We start from the raw sequence: 6914 nt of genomic DNA on the forward strand, positions 1-6914 counted from the left end.
ATCGGCTCCATCGTGTTCCTGGGTGGCTGCAGCAGCATGCCGTGCGTCGGGCATGAAGTCCCCATCATACCGGTGCCAGTAGTCAATGACTTCGTGGCCCGGCTTCTTGCAAAGTTGGCATCTTGGTCGACGATTGTTGGTGTAGCCACCGCCGTTGTAGACGTTGTTGTAGCCACCGCCGTGATCACCGCCGCCGTGGTCACCACCGCCACCAGGGCGAGCCTGGCCCTGGTTTCCAACACGTCTGCCGCCGCTGTTGCCGCGTCCTCGCCCTTGCTGTCCACGCCCACGGCCACGTCCGCGGGAGGCGGCATTAACAGAGGATTCACGCAGATTGGTTCCCTATAGGATACTGAGACGGGCGTCGAAGCTCAGAAGTTGGATGTAGAGTTCCTCGAACGTAACCGGTTCGACCAGCGCGGCCAAGGCCGAGATCACGGGGTTGTAGTCGATGTCGAGGCCGGCTATGACGTGGGAGATGATCTCAGCATCCCCGAGCGGTGCACCAGCGCAGGCAACTTCATCTGTAAGGGTTTTAATCTTCCCAAGGTATTCTGCCATGGTTAGGTTACCTTTTTTGCAGATTGGTGAGGGCCATCCTTGTGTTGATCTTTTGAGCTTGTGTTTGTGCAGCAAACATGGCATGGATGGAAGTCCATACCTCAGCCGGCGTCTGGAGCATCGCCACTTGCGAGAGAACCTCTCGAGAGAGAGATCCCATGAGGTATCCTTGTACTTGTTGTTGCTGCGCGTACCAGATTGATCTGGCGTAGTTGAAGACATGCTCTTCCTTCCCATCCTTGGTGATGGCGATGGTGGCAGGGGGCGCCGGGCTTGCGTCGTCGAGGAAGTGTTCCATCTGTGCTCCCTTGATCTGGGGTAGCATGACGGCCTTCCAGAGGAGGAAGTTCGTCCTGGTGAGCTTCTCCGATGAAGGTGGACCGAGAGAGGGCGAGGTGTTGGAGGAGGATGTGTAGGGAGCGTAAGGCCTGACATCGTCGCCTCTCTTCACGATTTATGGAGCTAGTTCTCTTCTCGGTAGCTAGGCGTCGAGAGGAAGGGCTCTGGTGACCATATGACGAAGCGTAGAACCCTTTGTCTCGGGCCGCAATGTATTTATATTATAATATCTTGGGGTACAAGGCAAGGTCTTATCAAGAGGTTACATGAGATAAAGGAGAAGAAGGAAGAGATAGAAACAGGTTTAAACAACCTTCCTTATCCGATACAACTCGTCTAACACCATCGTCCTAGAGAAGAAGCCATCACAAACAGGAAGAGAAACATGTTCAAGACCTTGACCTCCATTATTCTCCCTTCATTCTTAAATATAAGACCTTTTAAATATTTCACTATAGTACTTTTGAGTGTAGATTCACTCATTTCGTTCCGTATCTAATCTATATTGAAAATTTTAAAAGGTCTAATATTTAGAAACGGAGAGAGCATCTAGCAAGCCTCAAACCGCACTGAGGGCGCACACCCATATGATAGATGAGGCCAGAGGATCCAATTGCGAGCGGAAATTCAATGTTAACGTGTTGACAAACCCTACTAAACCTAGCATAAAGATACAAAGTTGACGACGATAATTTACACCCACAAACCATCGTCATGGCCGCGGATGGAAATGCTCAAGGAAAAAAATACTCGTCGACGAGACATCGCCACCACCATCAACGACACATCATCATAGATGACTTTCTGCCACCACCATCGTCGGAAATTCATGGCGACGTACATAGAATTTATATCTAAAATCCATAATAATGAACGAGGGAAACCACATATCCATCTTGGAGTAGGGTCACTTCGCACTCCAGCCTTGATAGGGCCAATGAAAGAGGTGGGGGCAGTGATTAATTAGTGGAGGAGAATTGGTGGTAGGACGCGCAAGATGGCCTCTCACTCGGGCGGGAGAGGAATACGCTGTGTGCCTGAAGAATCTATTTTCTTACAATAGTGAAGAGAGTAAATGCAAAACAATACATGACAAACATTTATGGGGAGTACATGGAGCACTGCATATGCTCACACCTATACCTTACTAATAAAGGACGAATCGTTTGCGTCCGTACGTCGTCGACATTTTTGCAAAAACCCCCCTTTATTTATTTGAAATCAACCCGCGGTCCTTTTGTAAGTTAAAAACATTTCGGTTTTACACAAAATCCCCTACATTAGTTAGAACCCAGCCACCCGCACGCCCTGCCTTCAAATCCCCATCTTCATCTTCACCTCCAGCGCACCGCTTCCACCTGCCACGCCTGGCCCGCCTCATCGCGTGCCGCTACCATCATCCTCGTCGACACGCCTGGCCTTACCCCTCCTTATGCATGTGCTAAAATTTTGTATTTTCTTTTGTAAATATAGTCCGACCTTGCTTCTTTAACTCAAATCCGATGAACTTATATACCGTGAGTTGCAAGAATCAAACAAGTCAGGACACCGACCAAAAAAAGACGAGATATATGGGTCATCTTTACCCATGAGAAATAAAGAAGGATCTAAATAAGCAGCATGCGTGATATTCCTAGCTCAGAAGCAGAGTACCCGAGCAGATGACCAGTAAGGAAGGAAACAAGAAAACGACAATAGATATGATAGAGAGATGGACGACAACGGCTTCGCCACGACGAAAAAAGGGTCCGTCTACAAATGTCATGCTATGTGAAACTGAAGGATGTGATCTTCAGTCATGGTTATTGGGTTAAGAGTGTGTGTGTTTTTTCTGCCGCAGCAATGTACGGGTTCTTTTACTAGTACACACCTATATAATTACCCCTACGACCGCATACGTAAATCCCTACGCTTATGAGCACCTCTGAGATATTAAGCTAGCATAATATTTTAATATTGTCACAATGGCTAAAATAAATTTAGAAAAAATGCTAACTCTCATGGATTGATTCCACCACAAGGAACGTAAGCATCTACCTAGTCTATGAACCACATACAATTAAGCCACTATAATTAGGGAATGTTTCTAATCAGGAAGTGTTCCAAACTTTCGTGGGTCGCCTTGCTCACTTTGCATCCTTCTTTGGGCCCCACCCGCATCGTTTCTTATTTTCTCTCCTTATCTAAGGCACACCTTATTAAATGGGCAGTGCTCTGGGTTGGCGGTTGGTCCAAAGCAAACTTTAACCACGATGCAGCAAATTTTTATATGGTTTCAATAAAAATATAGTTGTAGCAGAAAAATATTAACATGATTGTAGAAAAAAACGACGCTGATGATGCGTGGTAACAAAACAAAAAATGGATTGTATCAAAGCAATCCGGTGAACTCGGGTTGCAACTCTCACGAACGTGGATGCAACTTTTTTACTGAACGGTTGCAGCAAAAAATGATATTGGTTGTAGCAAAAATTAACACGGTTATAGCAAAAAATAAAAAACACCGATTGTAATAAAAAAATCCGACGAACCGGAGTTGCAACCAAACGTATATGCATATTTTTTACTGGACAAATATAGCAAATAAAAAACGCTTATAGCAAATATGAACGCTGGTTGCAAAAAATTTAAACGAAAAAAAGTTGCATGCCAAATCAGCGGGTCGCGCTCGTCGCGAGCGGTTTGGCCGGCGCACCGGCCAGAAACGTTTACCTTATCAAATCGCTTCCCCCTTTTTCTTTTCTCTCTGTTCCTTTTATTTTGTTGTGACTATCGAATTGCTCGTCCGGGCTCTGCCCTCTCCTCTCTTTATCTCTTCAGATCACTGTGGCTGCCGGCACACCTGCAGACCCACCGCCACCATATGACTGCTATAACACCACACCCTAACCAGTGTCAGCATGCTAGAAACCGGCGAGGCGATGTGCTGTGGTGGGTTTTTTTTAGAAAAGGAGGCCTTGCCCCGGCCTCTGCATCGAGTGATGCATGCAGCCATATATTAACCAAACAAAGTCTTCACAAAGTACAGTAATGACGAAAGCAAAAAGGAGTTGAAATAAAAAGATACATGGCGAACAGCACGCCAAAGCCGGAAGTGGCTAAAAGATGTAGATGTCTAAACACCTATCCTATTAATATGACACCGTCCAAACCGGTTGAAGATACCATGTGCTACCATCTCCCAACGGACACACCCAGTAACCATAGGCTCCCTGGCTGCCACATGAGTTAGTAACGACCATGTGCGGATCAGTGCGGTAGTTCTGAAGATAACCTGCAGAAAGTGAATATCACGTAGTCTGTTAAAAACCAAATCATTTCTTCTATTCCATAAAGCCCATGAAAGAGCACATGCTCCGACACGAATAGATTTGGCCAATTGAACATCAACTCCCTATAACCACGTTCCAAATAACGAATTCAAGTTAAAAGGAGGAGGGATGTTAAAAGTAATGTGAATCGAGCGCCAAACAAGTTTAGCCATAGGACAATCGAGAAAGAGGTGTTGAATACTCTCTACCCTTGGACAAAAGCTACATCTGGGGCTACCTTTCCAATTCCGTTTGGCTAGATTATCCTTTGTTAAAATAACTCCCTTGTGAACAAACCACAAGAAAACTTTAATTCCAAGAGGCACTCCGACCTTCCAAATATGCCGGGTTTTTGGAATAGGTACGGAATCTATGAGATCAGAATACATGGATTTAGCCGTAAACATCCCATTCGATGTTAAACTCCAAGAAATTCGATCAATCCTGTCAGAAAGATTAACCTCCATTAACCTTCTAACTAGATGCAACCAGGAGACCCATCTATCACCAATTAAAGATCTAGGGAATTGAATATTAAGGGGTATCTCACGAAATACTGCCGCAACGGACACTTGTCGGCGTTGGGCAATATGGTACAGTCGCGGGTATTGAAGAGCTAAAGGCGAATCTCCTAGCCAGGAATCTTCCCAGAATCTGGTCAATTCACCATTACCAATGATAAATCTCGATCTGTTGAAGAAAGAGTTTTTCACCCGCATCAGACCCTTCCAGAACGGCGAATCTAGTGGTCTAGCCGTAACCTGAGATAAAGATTTGGAGTGAAGGTACTTGTTCGTCAGAATTTGGACCCACATCCCTTCGGATTCCATAGATAATCGAAACAACCACTTGCTGAGAAGGCATCTATTTTTGGTCTCCAAATTTTCGATTCCTAAACCTCCTTGTTCTTTAGGTCGGCAAGTAATATCCCATTTAGCCAGCCTATACTTAGTTGTAACATCATCACTTTGCCAGAAAAAACGGGATCGGTAGAAATCCAATCTTTTTTGCACCCCCACAGGTACCTCAAAAAAAGATAGGAGAAACATAGGCACGCTTGTTAATACTAAATTGACAAGCACTAACCTACCTCCATAAGAAAGGAGCTCACCTTTCCAACTACTAAGTTTCTTTTCAAACCGTTCCTCAATGCATTTCCACTCAGCATTGGTAAGTTTACGGTGATGAATGGGAATTCCTAAGTACGTAAAAGGTAAATCCCCAGCCACACACCCAAACAGCTGATTATAAATATGTTGCTGGTTTTTGGCTTCACCAAAACAAAACAACTCACTTTTATTGAAATTTATCTTCAGCCCAGATAGCTGTTCAAAAAGGCAAAGGATGAGCTAAAGATTTTTAGCTTTCACTAGATCATGCTCCATAAAGAGTATAGTATCATCAGCATATTGTAGAATAGATACACCCCCATCCACCAAATGAGGTACTAATCCACCTACAAGGTCCTTTTCGTTAGCTCTCTTAATCATAAGAGCCAACATATCCGCAACAATATTGAAAAGAATAGGAGATATCAGATCCCCTTGTCTTAGCCCCTTAAATGTCTGGAAGAAGTGACCAATGTCATCATTGACCTTGATCCCGACACTCCCTCTTGTAATAAAGGAATCTATATGCTTTCGCCATAGCTCATCGAACCCCTTCATCTGCAAGGTTTGTTGCAAAAAGGACCATTTCACTTTATCATAGGCCTTTTCGAAATCCACTTTGAAGATCACTCCGTTAAGTTTCTTTGAGTGAATTTCATGCAGACTCTCATGAAGGACCACTACCCCTTCAAGGATATTACGCCCAGGCATAAATGCGGTTTGCGAAGATTGCACCACTGAATGTGCCATCTTAGTTAGTCTATCCATTCCAACCTTTGTGAAAATTTTGAAACTAACATTAAGCAAACATATAGGGCAAAACTGCTCAATACGGGTCGCCCCTTCCTTCTTTGGTATCAGCGTTATAGTACCAAAATTCAGATGGAAGAGCTGTAGGTTACGAGCAAACAGATCATCAAACATTGCCATAAGGTCCGCTTTGATGATATGCCAGCATTTTTTGTAAAACTCCGCCGGAAACCGATCAGGACCAGGGGCTTTGCCACTCTTCAAACCTCCAATCGCGTCAAGCACCTCTTTCTCCGTAAAAGGAGCAGATAAAGACTCATTATCGGCCTCTCCGACTTGAGGAATATCTGCTACCTGGTGCTCGTCCATAGTCACAAAACTATCATGATGAGCACCAAAAAGCTGTTTATAATAGTTTGAGATATACAATTTTAAGTTCTCATGACCTACTATTGTACCCTCATCCTGCTCGAGCTGCACTAACATTTTCTTCCTGTGTTTGCCATTTGCTACTAAGTGAGAAAACTTAGTGTTATTATCCCCAAGGATGATTGCCCTAACTTTGGCTCTGTCCGCCCACTTCATTTCCTCCTCTCTAAGGAGTGTACGAAGTATTTGTTCGGCCTCAAATCTGAGATGACGGTCGTTCCCATCCAGCAAACACCACTCAGCCTTTCGATCGAGCTCATCTATAAATTTAATGAGCCTCTCCTGCTCATCTTTATAGGTCCCAGAGACATGCTTAGCCCAACCACGAAGGTATTGTCTCAGATGTCTAATTTTATTTTGCCAGCGTTCCACATTGGATGCTCCACCCAAAGTCCTATTCCATTCCCTGGCAATC

At 44.5% G+C, this 6914-nt stretch overlaps 1 non-coding gene across 1 annotated transcript; it reads right to left on the reverse strand.

The window, feature by feature from the left end:
- Positions 1–362: 362 nt before the first annotated feature.
- On the reverse strand, positions 363–501 carry LOC123445799. Its single transcript, XR_006631171.1, has one exon. It is a non-coding gene; the product is annotated as a small nucleolar RNA Z247 (small nucleolar RNA).
- Positions 502–6914: the final 6413 nt, after the last annotated feature.

This window comes from Hordeum vulgare, chromosome 3H, assembly GCF_904849725.1.
Source record: "Hordeum vulgare subsp. vulgare chromosome 3H, MorexV3_pseudomolecules_assembly, whole genome shotgun sequence".
In the NCBI taxonomy this organism is placed as follows: Eukaryota; Viridiplantae; Streptophyta; class Magnoliopsida; order Poales; family Poaceae; genus Hordeum; species Hordeum vulgare.